We start from the raw sequence: 26,468 nt of genomic DNA on the forward strand, positions 1-26,468 counted from the left end.
GAGTCTGAGACAGGGACATGGGGGGTTCATAATATTATCCTCTCTGATCTGTAACACAGTAAAGAGTTCTAGACAAAGAAGTAATAAAGGGATGATGAGCACTAATAGGATGAAATGATAAAAGGTAAGTATAGCAAAATGACAAAGATAAAACTGAAGCCACTAACCAAACAAAATGGAGATTTTTTTAAAGCATCAGAGTTATTATGAACAAATGTAGAATTTTGAAAAAATAGATAAAATATATGATTTCCAAGAAAATATAAATTAGTGCAATATACACAAGGAGAATAAAAGACCTGAGTAGAACAATAATGATTCATAAAATGAATAGTCAAAATCCTACCCTCTCCTTTCCCCAAACAACGATGAGACAATAGGCCCAAGAAGTTTTAGAAGACAGTTTAAAAAAAATTTTTTTTAATGTGTATTTATTTTTATTTTTGAGAGAGAGAGAGAGAGAGTGTGAGCAGGGGAAGGGCAAAGAGAGAGAGGGAGACACAGAATCTGAAGCAGGCTCCAGGCTCCGAGCTGTCAGCACAGAGCCCGACTTGGGCCTCAAACTCGTGAGCCGTGAGATCATGACCTGAGCCAACGTCGGATGCTTAACCGACTGAGTCACCCAGATGCCCCTAGAAGAAAGTTTTATGGAAACTTTAAAAGAGATCTCTATCTTCTAAAAACAACCCCATTCTAGTATAAGACTGGCAATCAAATTAGATAAGGGAAGTAAAAGAAAAGAAAATTATTGGCGTTTGTTTTGAAACATGATGTAAAATTCATAAGCAAAATACTAGCAAATTGAATATAAGATTGTACAGAATATTTTGTTAGGACCGACTAGTGTTTATTTAAGAAATTCAAGTATTTTTTTTAAAGATCTGGAAATCTCTAAATATTACTCACTACATTAACAAATTCAGATCAAAATCCATATAATCATTTCAGTGATTGGAGAAAAATCATTCTATAAAATTAAATATTCACTTATGATAAAACTCTTAGTAAACTAGGAGTAGAAGGGGTTTTCAAGCTAAAGCAGGGCATCTAACAGAAAGTATATTAATCTCATACTTAAAGTTACAATTTTAAAGCATTTCCATTAATATACTTTATAAGACACAGGTGTTCATTATAATCATGCAACCTTGTTCTCATGAACCCAGCTACCAAGATAAGAAATAGAATTACAATTTATAGAGAAATTGCAAAGAAAAAGGCAGACAACAAATGATCATGTACAAACATACTCTGGGAGAATCAACTGACAAAACAGTATAGCTACTAAAAGATTTCAGGAAAGTTTATATATATAAGATTAACAAATGCAAATTAATATATTTCCGATTTCTAAGATATAATCAATTAGAAAATCCCATCCACAATGGCAAAATCATTTGTAAGGTAGCCAGGAGCAAATTTAACAAAAGGTATGGAGAAGATTACAAAACTTTGTTGAAGAACATTGAAGGAGTCTTGGCATAACAAAAAAATATATACATTTTCGTGAATGGGAAGATTCACAATAATGAAGATGCCATTGTCCTTCCAAATCAGTTTTTAAGTGCAATGCACTTGCAATTAAAATCCTGTCACTAAGTTTTTAGAATTTGAGTGATGTTCAAAAATTAAAATGGAAAATAGTTCCCCCCCAAATATTTAAGACAATCCTAAAAACAAAATAAACAGAAGAAACAGGTGCAAACAAAGATAAGACAATTACTGTATCAGGTAACAAGACAATATAAAGCTCAATTTAAAACCTATGATATAATATAAAGCAATATATAAAGAAGGGGTTAAGAATAAGAACAATTGTTGAACGGTACAGAATATAATGTCTAGAAGCATATTCGTCTTGTATGAAAACTTATATGAGAGGTAGCTTCTGCGAATGGGCAGGAGATGGGCTCTTTAATACATGATAAGAAGATAATATGGCTTTCAAGACAGGAAAAATATAATCGGTTCCCTTATCTCACATCACACACACATCACTTCTGTGTGGATTAAGTGCTTAAAGGTGAAAAACAAAATTTTTAAACCATTAGAAGAAAATACAGGAGATAAATTTATCATCTGGGAAAGAAAAGGACATCTTCAGCAAGGTACAAAAAATACAACTCTAAAGAAGATTTATACGTGTGACTACATCGAAATTAAAGTTCTAATTGATATGATAATGCATGAAATATGTACTCAAAGAAATGTAAACATTAAGAAAAAAATTTTAACATATATAACTGATATAGAATTAGTATCTTTAATATAAGGAAGATATAAGAAAATTCTTATTAAAAAAAACCCACCAGAAAACTAAGCAAATGAAACTGGACAATGAGTTTCAGTGAGGATGTGACAAGGAAATCAAATTGGCCAATACACATGTAAAAGGAAATTGAACTGTATTAATAATTAGAGATACACAAACTGAAGAAACAAAGTATCCTTTTATACTTGCTTGATTGGCAAGTATTAAAATGCCAGACTCCACGGAGTTGGCAAGGATAAGGGGAAAGGAACTGTCCCAAACTGTGGGTGGGTGTGTTCATTGTTACAACAACCTTGGAAAGCCATTTGGTTATGGCTGTCCCCAATATCTGCACACCCTGCCACCCAGCAAGTCTGCTAGGTACCCGCTTTAGAGAAACTTGCACACATGTATCCGAGGAGATATATGCAAGACGTTTGTTGCAGCTTTTCAAAAAAAGTAATACGCTTTAAGCCCCCTTGGTGTCCAGGGATAGGAGAATGTACAAAACACACTTAATTTTGAGCTACCTTTGTTGTTATGATTCTGAGTATTACCCTCATGATTCTTTTTTTAAAAGTTTATTTATTTATTTATGTATTTATTTATTTATTTAGAGAGAGAGAGAGAGCACACAAGCAGGGGAGGGGTAGAGAGAGAGGGAGAGGGAGAGAATCCCAAGCAGGCTCCTCACCATTAGCACAGAGCCCACTGGAGGACTCGATCTCAACGAACCGTGAGATCATGACTCGAGCCGAAATCAAGAGTCAGATGTTGAACCGACTGAGCTACCCGGACACCCCTGCCTTTATGATTCTTAATCAAATTCATCTCTTGACCTGCATTTTGCCACTGATTTGGTATATAAAATTATGTGGCCTCCTCTTTCCTCAGTGATTTTCTGTGATTACATTTCTTTATGTTCTGATAGATCTTTAAGTAGGAAAACAAATGACCAGAAACTAAAAATAACAAAGACTTGTTTTGGAGGATAGTCCCGAAGAGTAACCCAGGACTCAAGAGAAAGAAGAAACTTATGGGGTGGAGCGAGCGTTTGAAATGAACAGTGATCAGAACTCTGTGGCTGCTGGGGACTGTGGAAGGGTGTGTGAACTGATTTAAGAACCAGAGGCAGTCGCCTTTCAATACTGTTCCAGGTCAAGCGCTTTATTTTCTGTTTGAAATAAAAGAATTATTGAGCAAACATTTTATTAAAAAACCATGGTATCTCCATTAAAAATATTTCTAAAAGCATATATAGCCTTTTAAATACAGTCCTGTTGTTGACTTTGGGGCACAAATGCTATGAGACTATTTTCTTCTTTTATGATTACATGTTAATTAAATATTCTGATTACATTACATAGTGATTACATATTCCCTTGCTTCAGTCTTTCCAAAGGCAGGCATTTTAGACGATCTTGAAGTAGTCTTTCATAAATTATCACTTAATAAAAGAAAAGAAGCGTAGCCAATTATAATTAAGTGTTCGAGAGCTAACGGTTTTTTTTTTTTTTTCTTTTCAAAAATAAGTTCTGGGAAATTTGTGCAGCCTTGTATTCTGAGAGGCTAAAAAACCCTATAGCAAGTGAAAAACAACGTTGTTAAATAAATGAGGTGCAAAATTTGATTTACCTTAATATTGTTACAGTCTGCTGGGGAAACTCTACAATATTCTTCATTCTGTCACTTGCAAATTAAAAAAGTATCCATTGTTTATTCAGATCCGGTAAGGCTGTGGCTGCCGGTGCAGCTGCAGACGCTGTGATTGATCTAAGCTGTTCCATGTTAGGGAACATGCTTCATCCACACACACACGAACATATTTATGTCTGCTCCTTGAGGACAGGCATGATTTATTTGTGTGTGCACTGAAATGAATCTTAGTTCCAATGAGTTACAATTTAAGGCAGCTGGTGATACTCTTCTGCTCACCTGTCTTGAGTAATTTACAAACTTTCACTTTTGTGCAAAGTTAGTACTCTTTATCACGCAGATAATTTGGGGAAAACATTTAAATGTTTGGTAATTGCTCTACTAAATCATTATTTAAGTTTATGTCATTGTATCCATTCGGTTTTGGGTCACTTAGGACGGTAGAATAGAAATGCCATTCAGGTTCAGTGTTAGGTTTAAGCAAAATTAATTATCTGTCTAGCGGTTTATCTGGATTGTGCTGGATATGCTAATTAAATTTGCTCTGTACATAGTCAGCCAAGTAACTGATGTAAGGATAACTTTGGAAACTGACAACATGACATTCCTGAATATTCTAGTAGCACCTATAATAGAGTTCATTTTGCGTCAGTCCTACATGTCCACGTCTGGCTTTTTCCCTTGGTCTGTGTACCTGCGGGCATTAATGATTTGGTTGTTCTGCATTGCCAGCCTTGGCACTTTGGTGGGGCGATTGGTAATTTGAACACGACCGGCAGCGGATTGAGGCACACAGCTCGGGCTCCTGCGACTCCTGGCTCTGCTCCTACCAGCTGGCTGACTTTGGCTGAACTACCAACCTTCCTGACCCTCAGTTTCCACAGCCATGTAAGCGGGATGATGAATACTTATAGGGTGACAGTAAAGGTACATCAGGATGTGTCCATCAGTTCCTGGGTACAGTGGACCATCCACGCACACAACATGTTAGTTATTTTTACTGATAGTCCCTGCCGTGCAACAGGAATCTACGAATTTCTTCCACGAGCCAGCAGGGAGGCTTTGTACTTGCTCCCTTCCCTGTCACCTATGACAATACTCCTCAATCTGGGCTGCAAATTCAAACTACTTTTGAAGCTTTAATATATTTTTTTCAAGTAGGCTCCAAGCCCAGTGTGGAGCCCAGTGCAGGGCTTAAACTTAAGACCCTGCGATCAAGAGTCAGACACTTAGCTGACTGAACCACCCAGGTGCCCCTCACTTTTGAAGCTTTAAAACCACATAGATGTCAGCGGTATTTCAAAATCAGTTGGGTACAAATTTTCGCATTTGGCCTGGGCGTCATTATCTCTTAAAGTGTCCTGAAGCGGTTCTACTAAGCAGGCTGGGTTGAAAACTGCTGGCCGGAGAAAATTCAGCCTTTGGCTGAGTGGGGATACAGGGGTGGGAGTGGAGAGATCTCTCTCTTTCACTTCACCAAAAAGGACCTAAAAATATAGCCCATTGTCGTTTTGTTTTGTTTTGTTTTGTTCTGTTGTTGTTACATATCTAGAATACTTCCTGGCACATAGGAGGGGCTTCTTTATTTTTAAAATTAATCTACCAATGAATCGAATCAGAAAACGGATTCAAAAGGGAGCAGAATTTGGTATCATTAAGTGAGTGGTGAGGGAGCCTGGGTGGTTCAGTCGGTTTAACATCTGACTTTGGCTCAGGTCATGATCTCACAGTTCGTGGGTTCGAGCCCCGCGTCGGGCTCTCTGCTGACAGCTCAGAGCCTGGATCCTGTTTCAGATTCTGTGTCTCCCTCTCTCCCTGCCCCTCCCCTGTTCACGCTCTGTCTCTGTCTCAAAAAGAAGTAAACATTAAAAAAAATTAAATTATCTGCTTCTTGACAGATCTCATCATTCTGCATAAACTTGCACTCACGTGTTTGAACTTACCATCCTCTGCCTTCCCCTTTATATCATCACATTTTCCTTCTATTTATTCAAATAATATACATCCTGTCGACACTTCAAGACTTGTATCTTAAGTTTTATCTCTTCCATGAAACTTTTTTTTTATTAAAAAATTTTTTTTTACATTTATTTGTTTATTTATTTAATGAAATTTATTGTCAACTTGGTTTCCATACAACACCCAGTGCTCATCCCAACAGGTGCCCTTCTCAATACCCATCACCCAACCCCCACCCCCAGCATTTATTTATATTTGAGAGACAGAGAGAGACAGAGCACACTAGTCGGGAGGGATAGAGAGAGAGGGAGACCCAGAATCCAAAGCAGGCTCCAGGCTCTGAGCTGTCAGCACAGAGCCCGACCGATATGGAGCTTGAACGCACAAACCGTGAGATCAGGACCTGAGCTAAAGTCAGACGCTTCACTGACTGAGCCACCCAGGAGCCCGTCTTCCATGAAACTTTTTTAAGAACAATAACTTTAGCCCAAACAGAGTACCTATTCACTAGAATATATTATCTACAACTCAAACTTTAGGCAGCTGATCAGAGGTCGTAGTGTATGATGTTTAAGTACATGAACTTTGGAGCCAGAAAGACAATCGAGTAGCTGACGACTTTGGCAAATTATTTAACTGCTTGGAGCTGAGCTTTCTCAGCCGCAAAATGTGGATTTCAATGACAATGGGTATATAACACAGTGAGAAATAAATAAAATAGTGCGTGTACAGAGCTTAGCATGCTGACACATAGCAAGTACTTCCTAAATGTTGGCTAATGCTACCTTTGCTATTAGATGCTTATATTTATCTCAGTGATCTCATAGTGTTCTATTTTACATGCTCTGGCTTCCCAGGAACATTGTAATTATCTCAAGGGCAGAGAAAGTGTTAGCACATCTGGCAAATTACTAAATACTCAATAAATGCTGAATGAATAGATGATTGCACAATTTCTTTTGCTTTTCCTTCAGTGGCTAGCATAATATCGGACCCTTACCAGACACTTAATACACACTACTGGAGTGTTTTAAAATTATTATTAAAAAACAATGATCAGTATGATCTCATGCTTGATTAACCTAATTGAATGGAACTCCAAGTACATTGTAACCAGAGGAATTTTCTCTAAATTACAAGCAGCAGAACACTGGGTTGATGCTTTTTCTTGGCATCATTAGTATCTGCATGAATATCTTCATCTGGAAATTCCTATTTCCTTCACATTTATGCCATTGCTAGGACTTCAAGGGTGGGGTCTCTCAGTTTATGAAGGGGATGGAACAGAATTTCTTCCTCTCTCTTCCCTTCCTCCCTCCTTTCTTTCCTTCCTTTGCCCTTCCCATTCCTTTACATCCTGTCTCCTTTCCCTTCTTCTCTCCGGCTTTTTCTTCCTTCCTTCCTTCCTTCCTTCCTTCCTTCCTTCCTTCCTTCCTTTTTTCTCTCCTTTTATCCCTCCTTTATCAATTCAACAAATGCATATCACATGCCTATTGTGTCCCAGCGCTGGGGATCCAAAGAGGAACGTGAAGATTCAGTGAGGAATAAGTTATAATCGACCATCTCAAGGAGCTTATAAGTTAGGGTAGGGGAGAGACCAGTAAACAGACAACTACAGAGCAAGAAGACAGAACAAAACACATGGTGTCATGGGGAAAGCTTGAGGATCACTAACTTAAGATTCATGACATCGTTTTCTGTTGTCCTGGAGTCATCCAAGATGTATTTCTTTGAACAGACTAAGTTACTGTGTAAACACATCACTGTGACCTTCAACCTGGAAAATGGAGAGTAAAATTAGGCTGGAGCATCTTTTTCTCTTCTGACATTATACATCTGATTTCACTGATATATAGTACACAATTACTTGGAAGAAGTGACTATAAAAGTCCATAAAACCGAGTGACCTTTCACGATATAACAAAGGTAAAAGATTACTGTCATCACTCTCTATGAATCATCTCATTATCAATATTTTAGACTTGGAAGTAAAATAATGGAAAGCTTACTCAAAGCAGTGACATCAGATAATTTAGTCATTCTTTGGTATTTGGTAGCGATATTTCAGAAATAGGACTCCAAGGTATTTCTACACGTGCTTATGTATGCTGACTGATTGTAGGCTTACCATTCCATTTATAACTACATTGATACGATTGGTTTTCTTCACATGGGATGTGATTGTGGTGACATCTGTCACCCTGAGATTAACCAAAAACATGGCACAAATGGATAAATGTAGAGGTAACCAGGCAAATATAATAAAACACACAAAAACATTTTATTTGTATGCTGCATTTCATTGTCTATCATATTTACTTCTTATTTAATGTTTTAATTTGTTCCATTAGGTAAATGCTCCTGCACATTCATAAATATATTTCGTAATGTTATTGCTAGAGTATACTCATCAATGTATCTGACTTATTAAAACAAACAGCTATATATGTACTTGTGCTGTCACCCATGTGACAGGCTACAAACTTGGAATCACTACAGTAGCTGTTTACAGGAAATAGAATACTATGTCACTGCTGTAAATTACAAGATTTCTCATTGGAACCATAGACTGTTAATAAGGGTTGCATTCATTACAGATTTATCAGGTTTGTGTTTCTGCTGTGAGTTGGCATTTACATATCTGTAAGTTCATTTGCATAAGGAATCAAAAGCAATTGATTGAGGCTACTGGAAAAAAGAGCTTTCAAATCTTGTGAAGTTGTTATCTGCACAGTTGAGGATGGAAAGGTCCTAAATCTGCTCTAGTGAATTGCCTTTGGACCCCTTCAGTGAAACCATGTTGTTGTTTTCTGATTATGCTATTTTTGGAGTCAGATTTGCCCAGGACGCTATTTTGACCAAGTTTGGGTTGTCAATTACCCGCAACAGAATCTAGGACAGGAAGGATGCCATAGCAGTTAGATCACAGTGGTCAATAGCAAAGCTTCTGGAATCAGATTGCAAAGATCAGAATCTCATTCTGTCTTTGGCCAGCAGTATGATCTTGACCAAGTTCTCTCCAAACTTCTTTTTCTTCAACGGAGCACAGGAACATTAATGCTATTCACCTTACAGTTTTTATTCTAGAAATCAAATGGAAAAAGATATATAAGACACTGGCAAGGGGATGGCACACAGTAAGTGCTCAGTACATTTTGGCTATTGCAAAACATACACATTTCAATGTTTAAAAACTGAGATAATTGACATGCAACATTGTATTAGTTTTAAGTGTATAACCTGATGATGTGATAGAGTACATATTGTGAAATGATCACTGCAATAAGTTAAATTAACATCCGTGATGTCACAGTTACGAATTTTTCTTGTGATAAGAACTTTTACCTTCTACTCTCTTAGCAACTTCCAAATATACAATACAGTATAATTAACTGTAGCGATCATGCTGTACATTATGGCCCCAGGACTTAATTATGCTACGACTGGAAGTTTGTACCTTTTGACCACCTTCTCTCATTTTGCCCACTCCCAACCCCTGTCTCTGGCAACCACCAATCTGGTCTCTGTGTCTCTGAGTTGAGTTTTTATAAGATTCTATGTGTAAGTGAGATCATACCGTGATTGGTCTTTCTCTGTCTGACTTATTTCCCTTAGCATAACGCCCTCAGAGTGCATCCATGTGGCCACAAATGGCAGGATTTTCTTTTTCTTACAGCTGAATAATATTTCATGTATTTATTTATTTTATGATATATTACGTATACGATATATGATTACATGTAAATTTTATTTATTAATACATTTACACAAATCTATAATATAAAGTATGTAATTATATATGTATCATATTTTATTTATCCATGTATCCATTGGTGGACACTTAGTTTATTTCTGTGTCTCGGCTATTGTAAGTAATGCTACAGGGGACATGAAGGTGCAGATATCTATTTGAAATAGTGATTCTGTTTCCTTTAGATAAATACTCAGAAGTAGAATTGATGGATCCTATGGTAGCTCTTTTCAAATCTTAAAATAGTATTCACAATTACTACACCCTAGGCCAAAGTGATAGACAAAGATCAGAAAGCATCAACTTCTTAAAGATGGTTTCAAGAAAGAAATACCATATGATCTCACTCACATGTGGCATTTAAGAAACAAAACAAATGAGCAAAGGGAGAGAGAGAGAGAGAGCGACCAAGAAACAGACTTTTAATTACAGAGAACAAACTGATGGTTGCCGGGGTGGGGGGAATGGCTTAAATAGATGATGAATGCTGATTGACGTGTCGAATTGTTGAATCACTATATTGTACGCTAACATAACACTGTATATTGTGACACTAACATAACACTGTATGTTAGCTAACTGGAATTAAAACAAAAACTTCCAAAAAAAAGGAGGGTTTCAAGGTTAGAGAAACAGTAAAAATAAGTTCCATGCACCATCAATAAAAATGAAAAGAACAAAAATAGAAAAAAGTGTTTCGTATGGTTTTGTATGGTGATGGACAAAAACAATTCGCTTATCACTTAGTTTCATTTTGAAACAATATTAACATGAGATTCCCTGGTGGTGACCATGGGATCTTTCAGATCGTCATTCAGGGATGGCAGAGCAGGTCATGCACACACAACTGCCTTGGTTTTCTAAGGTCATGTAGATCTAGTATGGTCTGGTGGAAAGAACATTGTAGGAGACAGAGCCCTGTATTCTTACCCAACCTCTTCCTCTACACAGCTGTGTGGTAATGCAGTTACCTACTCAGGTTTGTCTGCTACGAAATAAAGGCGCCAGTCTCCAGCATCTTTTAAGGGTCCCTTGTACTGCCGATGTCCTGTAAGCTGGGACGTTGGTTAGAAAGTCAGTGCAGATTTGCAGTTGCCAAGCTCCCCATGTCTGCTCCGGCTCTCTCTCCTACAGTGTAACGGTGTGTTTATACTGACTGGTGCTTGCTCTCTCACATTTGCAGCATCGCCTATCTGAGACAGGTCGGGAAAATCTGTCATACTAGAAATACTCAAAATTACAATCTATTTAAACCAATTAAATCAGAGCTCTGTGTTTTGCCACTGTGTTTGCATTTAGAGTAAAATAGCTATTTAATCTGTATAACAATTTGAAACTAATGATGGTGAAATCACCTAATACTCCTTGATATCAATGCAAATTAATCTGAAATTTAACTCCATTTGTTGGAACCTTGCAATCTCCAGGCGCTTGCATTAGATCTCCTCTAGGAAATGATTTAAAAACGCTCTGACATCAAATCCTTCTTGACTTTGGGGACTGCATTTCAAAGTACAGGAGTTTTTCGTATTGGATCATAAATCTGCTCCACAGGAGTTTGGTCTCTGTAGGTTCCAGCTTTTGCTTTATGCTTCCAAAAACAATTATACTAATAAAAATGTCTAAGCAGGGGATAAACAGAAGTAGCAAGCACTTTAGAGACAAAAGCAAAAAATTTTTTTAACAGAGAGGGAGAGACACCTCTTTGGCATCCACCATTATAAAACACAAGATTAATGCAGTTCTCAATAAGAAGGCTTAAGTACATAAAATAAAAGAGCACAACCATTATCCATCTCAATGGATATGCCTCCAACTCACCAATCCCAACAATACATAAAAAATACATGATGTTATTAGGTGGTGGAAGCTGGCAATATATTGTCCATAACTTATTTATATAAGGCTGTCCTGAGAAGCAGTGTTTAACTCTGCCGCCTAGGCAGATGAGAGTTGGGACCCGGGTCGTTGCTTACTGAGAGTCAGAGGGTGACTGACAAACACTTTTTTGAAAGCCAAGGGAGTGGGGGGCATCTTAACACCTCTGTCATTATCTTCCGGACAAGTTCTCAGTTTACTTCCAAGATTCTGCTGATCTCACAGATCAGCAAGAGTCAACTCATTGTTCTGTCTAAACTTACTGGTAAATATATTAAATGAATAAATGTCACAAAAATTAGGAACTAACGGTTGCAGTCAGTCACAGAGGTATTTGGAAGTCCCGCCTCTGTCTCGGACTAAAACACTGGAGCCTGATTTGGGCTTCCAGGGGTCTAGGGCTGCTTGGGAGGTCAGGGGTCTCTAAAGATGGGGATTTTCAGCAATAAGTTGTATAGCATTTAGAGAGGTCCATCGCCATCGGTGAGAAATAGAATGGAAATAAGGTTCAGTCACTAGAAAGCGACTCTTGAATCTGGATATTCAGGGATCCTGGGCCCCTGACAGAAAGAACACAGGGTCAGGCTAGGGCCACTCATGGGAGGTGTATTCACTGGATAGGTATGACAATTCATGGTGATAGCTACTATGTTTTGTATCTACACTCTGAAAATTTCATTTCCATGACTACCTCTCGTGTTGGCCTATGTACAAAAGACTTTCCTCTTTTTTAGAAAAGAAAATGTATTGCTTTTAAAATAAAGATTTTGGGTGTCTGGGTGGCTCAGTCGGTTCAGCATCTGACTCTTGATTTTGGCTCAGGTCATGCTCTCACAATCTGTGACATCGAGATGGAGCCCCGCGTCGGGCTCTGCACTGGCAGCACGGAGCCTGCTTGAGATTCTCTCTCTCCCTCTCTCTCTGCCCCTCTCCTGCTAACACATATGGGCACTCTTCCTCTCTCTCAAAATAAATAAGTAATAAATACATAAATATTTTTAAAAAATACAATAAAGGTTTCAGTACAGAAAGTACTTTATAGGAAGCAAACTGATGGTTCCCAGAGGGGACGGGAGAGGGAGCATGGGTGAATGATGGATATTAAGGAGTGCACTTGTGATGAGATGAGCACCGGGTGATGTATAGGGAGTGTTGAATCACTATATTGTACATCTGAAACTAATATTACAGTGTATGTTAACTCACTGGAATTAAAATAAAAACATATAAAAGTGACTTTAACTTTTTTACATTTTTTTAATGCTTATTTTTGAGAAACAGAGAGAGAATGCAAGCAGGGGAAGGGCAGGGAGAGAGGCAGACACAGCATCCGAAGCAGGCTCCAGGCTCTGAGCTGTCAGCAGAGAGCCCCATGTGGGGCCCGAACTCACGGACCACAAGATCATGACCTGAGCTGAAGTCGGACACTTAACGACTGAACCACCCAAGTGCCCCAAAAGTGACTTTATTTTTTATTCAAGTAGTCAAAACAATGAGTGGGTAAGGCGAAAATAAGTACTTAAGAAAATTGCTCAGTATTTCTGCCAACTACCAAATTCAGAGCTGTCCATCCCTTTGCTCTTTCTTTTTGTGGGGACTCAAAGTTTCCCACCAGGACGTAACAGGCTGTCATCAAAATCTAACTGTGAAAAGTGCTCTCCCATATTTGGTAGGGACAGCTCATGTCTCTTAAGGTCATCAGTTCATAGGGAAGTTAGATCATCTATTTTCCTGGGATACTATCCAATTGATTTCTCAAAGGTCACCAATGAACTCCTTCAAGTGAATTCAATTTAAAATTTGGTTTAGCCTTAAAGGGCATTGCAGTTCAATGGTCTAAATCAAGGATTAACAATTAAAATTCTGAATGCTGTTTTTCGGGCATATTGGTGATAGGAGAGATTTCATGGATGCTTACTGTTAGCAAAGGCTCCAGGCTCTTCTCCTGCTCGTGTGTATTTTGCCAGCTCAGGAGGTGGGGTATATTTGTTCCTTTATAAAAATGTAAATGTCTTGAGGACTTAAGGTTTTTGGATTTCACAGCTTAACGTAACTTGTTCTAACCCGCTAATTAGAACTCTGCCTCTCTGCTGAGTTCAATAGCAGGAAGCAGGCAATCTTAACCAAGAGTGCTCATATCAATCATCTCTTTGTAATCCATAGTGTAGACCCTATGTAGAGATATCCTGATTTGGTAGTTTAGGATCAGGACCGTGGAAAGTATATTTTGACAAATGATTAAAACAAAACAAACAACAGCAATGCATACGTGCATACACGAACACAGATAAATGAATATTTTTCACTTAAAAATATTCTCTGGAAGCCTTATAGCATGAATATACATGGAAAGCTCATTCTTTTTAATAGCTGCAATGACTCATTAACTTGATGAACATTTTATTTAACAGCAAGTTTCTTTATTTCTCTGTGCTTCATTTTTTTTTTTTCATTTGTTAAGTGGGGATAATAACAGCGCCTGTATAATCATATTGCCATGAGGATTAAAGGTGTTCGTATAGGTAAAGGGCTTAGAAATGTGTCCGGAAGGTAGTACGTGTCACAAACAGGTTGGATATCATCATCATCATCGTCATTATCTTTAACCACAATCCACCACTCTTCCAAGAGATATTCACATATGTACACAGTGTTTGGATTTGCCTGTAGTGGCAACTTCATGACAGTCAGATGATTGTTTTCAAACTTTTGTATGCAACGACACTGGTAATTTAATTTCAAATGAACTGGAGAATGAATTCAGTGGCGTGAGGGAGGATCACAAACCCCCTAGGAGGCAGGAGAACTTGGGGCTCAATTTCACTCTGTCACTGAAGAATACAGCTTTGGACAAGTCGTAGAGAAATCCTGGGACTACAGACAAAGCCTGGGAACATTTGCGTTCTCTATGCACCAAATGACGGTGTTGGAAGAAATGGTCTCTAAGTTCCCGATAGCTCTGACTGTGACTTGGCATATGATGGAAAAAAAGAGAAGGTACACATATAATATAAAGCTTCCCCCAGCAGATAAGCCTTATGTCTAATCGGTCAACATCAGAAAAAATGTACATCGACATAGTTTTATTCTTAGCACATCAATGCATATCTTTTTCTACTGTCATATTAAAATACTCTAATGGAACCACTTCGACAGTTGCAAAATGCTCTGCCTAGAGTACCTGGTCAACGTCAAGGAGCTGGTGGGTGCGTGAAGAATTCCGTCTGCACTTGGCATGTGGAGACTGAACATCGTTGGAGATGTCTGGCTCCTCTTGGGGAAACCATTTAAGTGCAGTGGTACAGTTGGAAGGACCTTCTGGATTATTAATCAGAGTGATCCTTTTTCACATTGATCAATGAGGAGGAATTTTTACAGACCAGCTCAACGAGACACAGTTATATTGTGCTTTGATAACATTGGCATTTGTTATGTGGTGGCAGAACCCAGAGATGTTGGAAGGCGAAAGGGTGGGCCCCTTGAATTCTTTAGTCTCACCCTCCACTGGATGGTTCGAAGCCACCTCTTCTAGGGATGCTGAGGCATCTATGCGTCCTTCCTGTAAATAGAATTCACGTTTCCATGCTGGAGTATGGATTTTTTTAAAATGCCAAGTTTCATTTAATTGAACAATGAAACCCAAACCACACTTCTTCTTAGTCAGAAATATCGTGCGTGTGTGTGTGGGGGAAAGTTTGGAAAGCCGAGGGATTATAATAAATAATAGCGAGTCTTAATATAAAACTCACTGAAAGATGCAACAGGTCAACCAATCTATGAACCTCTGGAGGGTAGCAAGACAGTAAACTTGACATTGCACAGTATTTGACATACTGTGGTATTTGACATACAGTGAATCATTATTTACATTTTATCCAAAAACATTTACCTGAGAAAAGGTCATGACGTTAAATTTGGAGACATTTACAGCAATTGCCAAATGTTTACTATCTACATGAATGTCATGCTTCTCAGTCAAAAGCAGGTTGATGTGCTAAATGTCAATTATTTCGACTTGTTTGATGGTGCACAGATTGCCAAGCAACATAAAAAGAGGTTTAATAAATATTATATACACTGCTAACCATCAATCTTGCCTAGCAGAGGCTTGAGTTTTACATATAGAGGATTTATGACCAGCAATGGCTCAGGACATTAAAACTCAATTATTGCCTCCTGGATGGCGGCACTGTCATTAGCTTCTGGAAGCCGCACCTTGTTTCTTCTGCTTCTGCTGTCACTTTTGAGAAGGCACTGGGGAGAACAAAATTATTTCAGGAAATAGCACTTGGATGTTTTCTTGGCGCTTTCCGGTCCTTTTCAGAATTAGCGGCAAAGGGGGATTACCCAGGTACGTTGGTAGGAAATTGAATCTTCCCATTTTTCTCAAGATGACAAGACAAAATGAGATTCTGCAACAACTCCAAAGGCTTTAAGGGAAAGACCCAGATATGTTAGGAGGAATGCAGGCAAGAGGCATTGCAGTGGAATAAAAGCTGTCAAGTAGCCAGCAGTGAATGAAATGCAAAGCAGCCTCCAGGATGGTTCATCAGGACCTGAGCTTGATGAGAGCAACTTAGGAGCTTTTTTTTTTTTTTTTTTTCATTTTCTTCTAACAGCAACAGACGTACATAACAAAAGACCGGGTGATAATCACCCACATGCCTTGGATCAAGTGCCCAAGGTCAGTATTCTAAAACGCTGGCCTTGGGCCTAAAATGGACGTGTATGGATGCGATGTATATATCCCTTCTCTCTTGGTTTCCTCTTCAGTGGCATGTGAGTTGACGAGTAAACTTGTTCCTGGCCTAGGTGTGATGCCATCTGATAAACACTGAGGGGCGCGGGAGTCGAACACGGTACGAGGCTCTGGCATAGGACATTCCGAGGGGCGGGGAGGAAGATGAGAACACAGTACGTGTTAGACTACAACTGCCACAAGAGAGCAATCACACCAGTTCCCAGAGAGTTTAGAAGCAGGGGTGATGAGCAGTTTCAAAGAAATCTCCACGGCGGCGCCGGTGTTAGGCTCTGAAGGAAGGTAGGACCTATTCATTTGGAAACGGTAGCGGACCCAGCGGACGTCAACGCTGGTATGAAAAGGTTTCTGTGTGTTTGCAGAGGCGGGTACAATGCGTAGCTTTGCCTTGCTCAGAGGGGTTATGGAAGAAATGTGGGCGGTCAGCCCAGAAAAGGAGGAGTCAGGTGGCTCATGAAGAACCTGGATTCCCAGTTTAGAGTTGGGCTTTCATTCTGGAAGCACATGTGGCCACTGGAGTTCTTTAAGCAGATGGGTGCTGGCTTGACAGTTCCTGTAGAGTGAAAGTGTCATTCCTGGAAGAACAGAAAAAGGCGGGGAGACTCAGGGGGTTTGGAATCAGGGTGAGAAGGGCGGGGGGATGTGCCTTATTTTTCAATAATATTTATTTAATAATGATATGTTAAATAATGTCTTCGGCCGCATTGGCGAAAATAACCACAGGATACAGTGGCATTTCCTTGCTGAGAGACCTCTAACTTCTCATCAGTCAGGAAGGGTTTAGGAGTTCTGCCCTGATAGACAGCTGAGCTAACGGGCCTCTCCATCCATAGAATGAAGGGATTTCTAGAAATGAGGGTAAAGAATTTTCTTCCCTTGAATATATGAGTAATCACAGGAGAACGCTTATGGTAAGCTTCTTACTTCCCAGATGCAAATGCAGTTCAGCTGAGCTGATTTGCAGCTTATGCCAGAAGTGTTGAGTCATCTCCCAAAACAAATTGCATAAGCGATTCTTTCAACGTTGAAATGTAGGTTTGCTCTAGAATCCGAGACATATTACTATTAATCTCCAGCACTGGGCCCTAGGCTAGACAAAGAAAGTTTACTTTAAAAGGATCAAAAGCACTTTCCAGATCTTAAGGTCTTACTCCTTTCAGACTGCTAGGTCATCTGATGTTTGCAACATCATGTACTTAGTCACGTTATATCTCGGTGGTCTCTGGAACATGTAATGATGTGGCCAGAAAAGGCTAAGTCCTCTGCCCAGTTCACTTTTGGTCTGAATTCACATGTTAGAGTTTTCACCAATCCCCTAGTGGGATCTTAGGGGAAATATAGGTGAATATTGGGGAAATGTGTAAAGTAAGGGCTCTTCTGGAGGAAGAAGCAAGGCAGAGACAGAAAAAGGCATGGGTGGGATGGAAATTCAGGAAATAGCACTTCGATGCTTTCTTTGTGTTCTCTGGTCAAGCTGATGAGCAGGTAGGGAAACAAATTGCTTGATTCATAATTCAACCTAATGTATACCCTAACTCCCTGACTGTAGCTAGAGGCTTAGAGATTTCAGTGGACTTGAAAGTGATTTTCACTATTTGGTCAGCTTCATATGTGAAAACTAAATATCTGTTTTGCTCTGAGAACCCAGAACAACAGTTGGAAGCCACAGATTTTTTTTTTTTTTTTTTTGCCACTAGAACAAAAGTAACAGCAATGACAAACCCCAAGAAAATAGATTTCCTTCCGTTGTGCAAATAAAGAAAAGATTGACTCATAAGATTCTGAGTTACCTGCAGGCTGAATAGCTTTTCGGGATTCTTTTTATTGGTCTGCTGGAACAGGGTTTAGATATTAATTATGTGGCTGGACTGAGGTGATCTTTAAAATTCCTCCACATTTTTGAGATCTTTTGCCAGCAGAGTGCTGGGGACGATAAAGAGATCATATTAAGGGCTTAAGCCTGAAGAAGGTGGCTAAAATAACTCAATATGCTTTATATGTCTTAGCTAAGTGATGAATTGGAGAGACACAATAACTCTTGACTGCCATCTGAAGGGTAAAAAGAAGGGTAGGATTATATATAGTGCCAAGAGGAAGTATAACAAGAAATAATACCATGAAATTTACTAAAGGAAACTGTAGGATCTGAATTAGAAACATTTTTTCGAATTAGAGCTTCACAATCTAATGTGTTTTGGCACTATCTCCCAAGGGCAGCCGTAGAAGCCCCTTTGAAGAGCTCTGCACAGTCTTGGTTGGAACGATTTAAGCATCGTGCCCTTTAGGAAAAAAAAAAAAAGCCTTTTCTGAAAGATAGGGAGGGAAGGATTGTACAATTTCTTTTTGACATAAGGTATTCAGATGTGAGGATTTCTCCTTAGGTCTTGTCCCCCCGCAGACCACTTCTTCTGTAAACAGGCTACAGGCAGACCCAGGCTGACTTGTGCCTAACATGTGCCTGTGAAGGCTGCACATTAAGAAACATCAGCCGGGGAGCACCTGGGTGGCTCAGTCGGTTAAGCGACGGCCTCTTGGCTTCGACTCAGGTTCATGATCTCATGGTTCGGGGGTTCGAGCACCAAGTCAAGCCTGGAGCTGACGGTGCAGAGCCGGCTTGGGATTCTCTCTCCTCCTTTCTCTGCCCCTCCCCTGCTCGTGCTCTCTCTCTCTCTCTCTCTAAATTAATAAATAAACTTAAAAATTTTTTAAAAAAAGAAACATTAGCTGGGCATGTCTGAAATAGCTCTCCTAGCCTGCTCTCCTGTAGTCATGCAGACAGCTACCTCTTGGGCTAGTCTTCTGTCATCTTTCCTCTCAGGGAATGGTTCTGGGGAGCCCAGGCAGCTCTATATATCTTCTCCCCCACCTTTTGTTCTAAGCTAGTATGTCAGACTTTTGTCTGGTGGCCATCAACCTAGCAGATGTGGAGGGAGGAGAACAGCACTTGTCCCTCTCATGATTGAGGTTTGGTGCTTCCTGAACATTTCAGCCTACTTACCTTACTTACCTTCTCTCCCTTCTCCAAGGACTGAATCTTCAGTGAGTCTATCCTCCACCCTCACTTCCTTTATCCCGATTAGCAATGCCACACCCTCACTGTCATTTAAAATAAGGAGGCCACAGTTTACACTCTGTGGGCAACATCAGGACCCAATAACCCCAAATCGGAGTCAGAGCCCTGCATCTTTCCGGTTGTGTAACCTAGCTGCATATCCTAGGGCAAAATCACTGAAATTCTCTAAAGCTCAGCTTTCACATTGGTATATTGGGGAGGTCCGATTTACTAGTTCCTCACGGCTACCATGGGGATTCTGAAAAACTGACATGAATGGAGCCATTTTAAAATGGCGGAGGGGCCACTGCAGAAAACCTGCCCTGCCCTGCCCTGCCCTGCCCTCCTTTGAACTGGGCCAAAGTCTTCGGACTGGGCCAAGTGGCAACTTTTTAAGCCACTGCTTGAGAAGTCAGCAGGAGAACAGACATTCTGATCATAGTCTGATAGTTGTGGACTTTCTGAAGATAAAATCAGCAGCCAATCAATGTATCACTGAGTAGCTTAACTTGTTAACACCCATAGAGAACTTTTTTCCTTTTCTTCAACTCAGGTGATTGTCCCCACCCTTTCCTCATAAAACTCCTTGCTTTTACCTACAAGTAAGACACTATCTGGGTTTCGACCTGAGTCTGTGTTCCCTGAATTACAATTCTTTTTTTTTTTAAGTTTATTTATTTATTTTGAGAGAGACAGAGACAGCATGAGTAGGGGAGGGGCAGAAAGAGACAGAGAATCCCAAGTGGGCTCTGTACCTTCAGAGCAGAGCCCGAAATGGGTGGAACTCACAAAACCATGAGGTCACGACCTGAGCTGAAACCTAGAGTCTGATGCTTAACCGACTGAGCCACCCAGGCACCCCAAGAATTACAATTCTTTAATCCCAAAGAAATGCTTATTTATCTCTCACTGTTGCTTTCAATTTTTAGGTTGACAGGATCAATAGTGATGCTACATATATACTTTGGTAGTAAAGTTCTACGTTAATGTGAATTACTGTCATTAGCAGTAAAATAGGCAACTCTTTCTTTGGTCCATTATATATAGAATGACCTCTCTTGGTATGACTGTATCTATCCTAACAAGATTTAAGTTGTGGAAGAGGGAAAGGGCATTTATTACCTGCTACTTTAAACCTTTAAAAATCTTCAGATGGCCTTAAGTGTGCTTTATGGGCTAGAGAAATCAGAGGGAAGCTGGCAGGGTGTATCTGTACTTTGGCAGAGTAGAGTAGGAGGAAATCACGATTCTACACAGCTGGTGGTGGCCATGGAAAGGGACATGGGATGTATAGGTCCAGGGACAGGTGAAACAAAAATAAAAAGGGAACTTAGGAACGGGCTTTAGATTTCAGCATTTCTGAGTGGTCTCTAAGAGAAGGCTATTATAGGCTGAATTGTGCCAGCTCCAAATTCACATATTGAAGTGCTAACCCCAAGTATCTCAGAACGTGACTGTATTTGGGGATAGCGTCTTTGAAAATGTGCTGATTAAATCAGCACGAAGTCATTAGCATGGGCCCTAACCCAATACGACTAGTGTCATTCTAAGAAGAGGAAATTGTGAGACAGACACGCCCAGAGGGAAAACCATGTAAAGTCCCGGGGAGAAAACGGTCATCTACGAGCCAAGGAGAGATGCCTCAGAAGAAACAGACACCGCTTTGATCGCCTTGATCACCCTAATCTTGGTCACCTTGACCTTGAACTTCCAAAATTGTGAGAAAACAAATTTCTGTTGTTTCAGCCTGCAGTCTGTGGCACTTTGTGATGACCGCCCTCGCAGACTAATCTGGGCTTGAAAAGACGTGACTCCTCTTTCTCTGGTCGCCTGAACCTGCTCCCCTCTCAGGAGCTGGTCATCACCAAACGTATAGGGTTGGCAGTGTGTCTTCCTCTTGGTCTGCTGGATGCCTGGTGGACAGGTGCTTCTAATACTCTGTGTTGTAAGAATGAAACAGTTTTTTTTTCTTTCCTGAAACACCACCCCTGCACGTGGCATTTAGTTCTACAGATCAATAAGGACTGTAGGGTGTTATAGGCACATCCTGAAGAGACCAGGTTGACTAACTACGTTCTGTGGCCCAAATCGGCTCCGTTGCCTGTTTTCATAGATAAAGTTTTATTGGAATACAGGCACACTCATTTCCTTATATATTGTCTATGGCTGCTTTTGTGCCATATATAATGGCAGAGTTGAGTAATTGTAACAGAGAACTGATAGTCACAGTGTCTAAAATATTCGCTATCTGAAAACGAAAATGCTGCTCACTGTTGTTGACTGAAGGGCCTTCTTGTGACTAAGCCCCTGACTGTCATGGATATTCATGTTGCTGGAAGGGAAAAAGAGATTTATACACTAAAGAACTTGCTATACAGCCAAAGGTCATTTGTAAGTCAGGGACTGCAGATTTTACATCTTCCACAGCCATTTGTGGGGTGACTTTCCCCCATATCTCTTGGCATATTATCTTAATTTCCATGTTCACAGTCATTCAGTTCCTGCAATTTATAATAAATTAACCTTCAGTAAAAATTATTCATTCAGCACTTACAAATTAGCTTCCTGTAGAGTACCTTTTACTTTGCATACTGTGAGAGAGAGAGACTCAAAGTCAATAGAAAAGAAAATTCTTGTCCCTAAAGAGCTTTTATATATAACACTTCAAACTACCTGGCTAGTTGGCATAGTGGCAGTTAATTTACAGGACTGATGATTTAAAAGGCTATTACACGAAATAATAAATAACTTAAAAATGATTAGGGAAATTAAAGTAAGGCAAATTAACAGAAAAAGTGCAAAAGTTGTGCACTGAAGACCACAAAACACTGCTGAAAGAAATTGAAGAAGATCTAAATGAATGAAGAAAGATATCCCATATTCATGGATTGGAAGACTTAATATTGTTAAAATGTCAATACTCTCCAAACTGATCTGTCGATTCAATGTAATGTCTATCAAAAATCTATCAAAAAACCACTTTTTATTTTCTAGAAGTTGACAAGGTGATCCCAAAACCCATATGGAATCTCAAGGAACTCAGAATAGCAGAAGGTATAGACAGTTCTCCAAAGAAGATATATCATGGCTAATTAGCACATGAAGAGATGATCGACGTAATTATTAACTTCAAAAATGCCAATTAAACCCACAATGAGATACCATTTCCTTTTGACCAACATAGCTATAATAAAAAAAAAAAAAAGATAAGAGCAGGTGTGATAAAAATGTGTAGGACATTGCTGGTGGGAATGTCACATCATGCAACCACTTTCGAAAACAGTGTGGTAGTCCTCAACATGTTAGCCATACCGTACGGTCTATTATTTCACTCCTAGTATATACCTAAGAGGAATGAAAACATATGTCTAACAAAACTTGTACATGAACGATTGAAGCTGTATTATTCATAATGATCAAAAAAGGAAATTACCCCAAATGCCCATCGAATCGATAAATGGTAAATAAAAGGTAGCACATTTATATAATAGAATGTGATGCAGCTGTAAAAATGAAATGTGGTACCGATACGTACCACAACACAGATGCACCTTGATGCATTAGGCTAAGTGAAAAAAAATGATAAAAGGCCACATCTTGTGGGATTTCATATGTTTATCAAGTATCCAAAATAAACAAGTGTATAGATACAGAAAGCAGATGGATGGTTGCCCGGGGCTAGGGGGAGGGAAGAATGATGGAATGACAGTTAATGTGTTTCTTTCTGGAGCGATGATTATGGGTGATGGTTATACAACCCCGAATATACTAAAACCACTTTAAAAACACTTGAAATGGGTGAATTTTTGGTATATGAATTACAGTTCAATAAAGTTGTGAAAATAAAGGAAAGAGAGAATGAGACCATGGTAGTTACTTAATAAATATTTATTGCATGACTTTTCAAGAAGCAGCAGACTTCAACCGAGGAGTCATATATGCAAATAAAAATTCTGAAAATGCCATATTGATATATGGGTTGTCATAGGACACTGTGAAATTCCTCTTCCTGGAGGGCTGTTTCAAACAGGAAAAGTTTCTATCTGCCTGAGATGGTGTCGGTGTTGTTGAGAAGAGGAAGGATTACATGCCTTCGGTCCGTAAGCTTCCCTTTGAGTTTGCCCTTTACTGATGTCCACGTGAAATTTTAGAAATAATTGACTCGATATGAAAATTTCTCTCTAAATTTCTCTGATATTCCTTTACTGGATTTCATTGCAGGGGTGCAATTCTCGCTAGCGAGTTCTGCTATCGCAGGATGTTCTCTAGGGAGGTACCAGCACTTTCCCTATTCTAGCTTGGTGGTTGTTGATATCAAACGACTGCAAGTGGGCTGAATCTCCTTGCCTCTGAAATATTTACCTTAAGAAGGAGGGAATTGGTATTTGTTGCTATTAGCCACTCTACCTTAATATTGAATCAAAGCCTGGGGATAAGCCATGTGAAAAGCTAAGACCTTGTTAATGATCCAGAAATTCATTCCCTCCTCTGGAGTATTCACTCAGTTACCAAATAAATAAATGTGATCTTTCCAAATCATCCACTGCACCCCAGAGACACCCCTCCTCTCTTTGCAGTTCTTTAGTATTATTCTTGTAGTATGTTAATAAAGATAATCTTGCTGTGAGTTAACTAATGATCAGTTATATTATCATCTCTCCACAGTGCAGATGACAATACTCCAATCTTGTGGCTGTTGAGATTGTCAAAGAATTTTATTCTCAAGGTAAAGTTAGCTTCCTTAGCTCAAAGTAACAGGATCCTTTTATTTTATTTTATTATTAAAAATTTTTAATGTTTTATTTTATTTTTTGAGAGACAGAGAGAGATTGAGTGCAAGCAGGGGAGGGGCAGAGAGAGAGGGAGACACAGAATCCAAAGCAGGGTCCAGGTTCTGAGCTGTCACACAGAGCTTGATGCGGGGCTCAAACCCACAAATGCGAGATCATGACCTGAGCCGAAGTCGGGCGCTCAAACGACTAAGCCACCCAGGCACCCCCACGGGATCCTTTTAGAAGGATGAGGTCATTTGCTGGACAAGATGCAAATACTAACTTATGTGCTCCCCTAACTTATGATGACCTCATGTTCAATGCCGACAAGAGTAATTCAAATGAAGTTTCCAATCTTCACTACCAGTGCAGTAGCCTTGACATTGTATGGTCACAGTGTAAGAGTTAAATAAATTCAGGAGAGAAATATTTATTTAAACTCTCTGGCAGCGATACTCTTATTCTCCTTTGTTATTGAATAATTGAAAAGGTATCAAATAGCAAAGTTTCAATTATTCATCAAGTTATTTCATTTACTATACAAATGTCTGTAGGCAAATAAATGACACTGGAATTAAAAACTGGCAACATCTCTATAGGTTTGCTTATCGGGTCATCACTGCTTAAACCCTCAAATATGAAAGCCTCATACAAATTGTGTACCAGCGGTTGTAGAGGGAGTTCTTGTATTTGGTATTTGTATTCGTTTCTACTGCTGCCATAACAAGTTCCCGCAAATCTAGCACTTAAAACAACACACATTTATTAGCGAACAGTTCTGTGGGTCAGAAGTCCCAGTGCAGCTTAGTGTAGCTGGGTCCTCTGCTTCGAGTACCATAAAGCAGAAATCAACATGATGGCAGGGTTATACTCTTTTCTGGAGACTCTGGGGATGAGTCCACTTCTGAACTTGTTTCACTCATGGCTAAATTCAGCTCCATGTGGTTGTGGGACTGAGGTCTCTATTTTCTTGCTGACTTTCAGCAAAGTCTTTACTCCTAGCCACCCTTTGCTCCTAGAGGCTGCCCGCATTGTTTCTTGAGTGTTCCAGGCGGTGCCTTTCCAGCAACAATGAATGGAATCCCTCCCGTGCTTCAAATCTCCTTCACTTCTCCTCTGTGGCATCTTTCCTGCCTCTAGCTAAAAAAGTTCTCTGCTTTTAGGGGCTGGTGCAATTAGATAGGTCCCCCCAAATAATCCAGAATAATCTCCCCATTTAACAGTTTGAAACCTTGGGGTGCCTGGGTGGCTCAGCTGGTTAAGCATCCGACTTTGGCTCAGGGCATGAACTCACGGTTCGTGAGTGAGTTCAAGCCCCACATCAGGATAGCTGCTGTCAGCACAAAGCCTGCTTTGGATCCTCTGTGCCTACCGCACCCCCCCCCCCCCGCCGCCCCTCCCCTGCTCATGTTCTTTCTCTCTCAAAAATAAACATTAATTTTTTTTTTTAAGTTTGAAACCTTGAGTATATTAGCAAGTCTCTTTTGCCATGAATTACGGCTTTTATATAGGTTCTGGGGATTAAGGCGTGGCATGTATAAGGGGTTATTATTCTGCCTATTATAGTATTGAGTACAAGACAAGGAGTTTCATAATCCAAAATCTTGGTATGTTTTTTTTTTTTTTTGTCCTAAAAGAACAAAATGAACACACGATATAGGGACACCCTGTTAGGTGCTAATCATGAGTGTAGACAGTGCAACTTATTTTTCCAATTCCACAGCATTTATTTTTCTGGAATATTGTGCTTTACAGTTTGTCCCTACAAAGGTACCTTTCTAATCCTTTCTTCCATTCTTGAATTGCAAGCATGCAATATATATTCTGATCATGCCAGGACAACCAAAATAAAAAAGAGGTTATGGTTTACATGTAGAACTACTTTAGATATATCTATATCTACATCTATATCTATATCTACATCTATATCTATATCTATCTATATGTCCTGGCATGATCAGAATATATACTGCATGCTTGCAATTTAAAAATGGGAGAAAGGATTAGAAAGGTATTGACATTGTATGGTCACTGTGTGTGTGTGTGTGTGTGTGTGTGTGTGTGTGTGTATTTGTTTGTTTTTTTTTGGTTTTTTTGCAGACTTATAAAATATACTTGTCCCAACGCTCCCTAATTCTGGCTCCCTGCCAACCCTTTCTGTTTGTGAACTCCATAAACTGTGTGGAGGGTATGGACCATGAAAACAAAATCACTGTGTTCTGAAATTCTGCCTCTATCATATTCTTTCTTTGTCATTGTATCTTACATTGACAGTCCCTAGAAACCAATGCTATGAATTTGGTCCCTTCAAAAAGACTAAGCCTCTACATCCCTTCTCCATTTGTGTCATTCAATCCTCCACTGACACCTTCAAACCTTTCCTGCTATTA

The sequence above is a fragment of the Panthera tigris genome, chromosome B2 (assembly GCF_018350195.1).
Source record: "Panthera tigris isolate Pti1 chromosome B2, P.tigris_Pti1_mat1.1, whole genome shotgun sequence".
Classification (NCBI taxonomy): domain Eukaryota; kingdom Metazoa; phylum Chordata; class Mammalia; order Carnivora; family Felidae; genus Panthera; species Panthera tigris.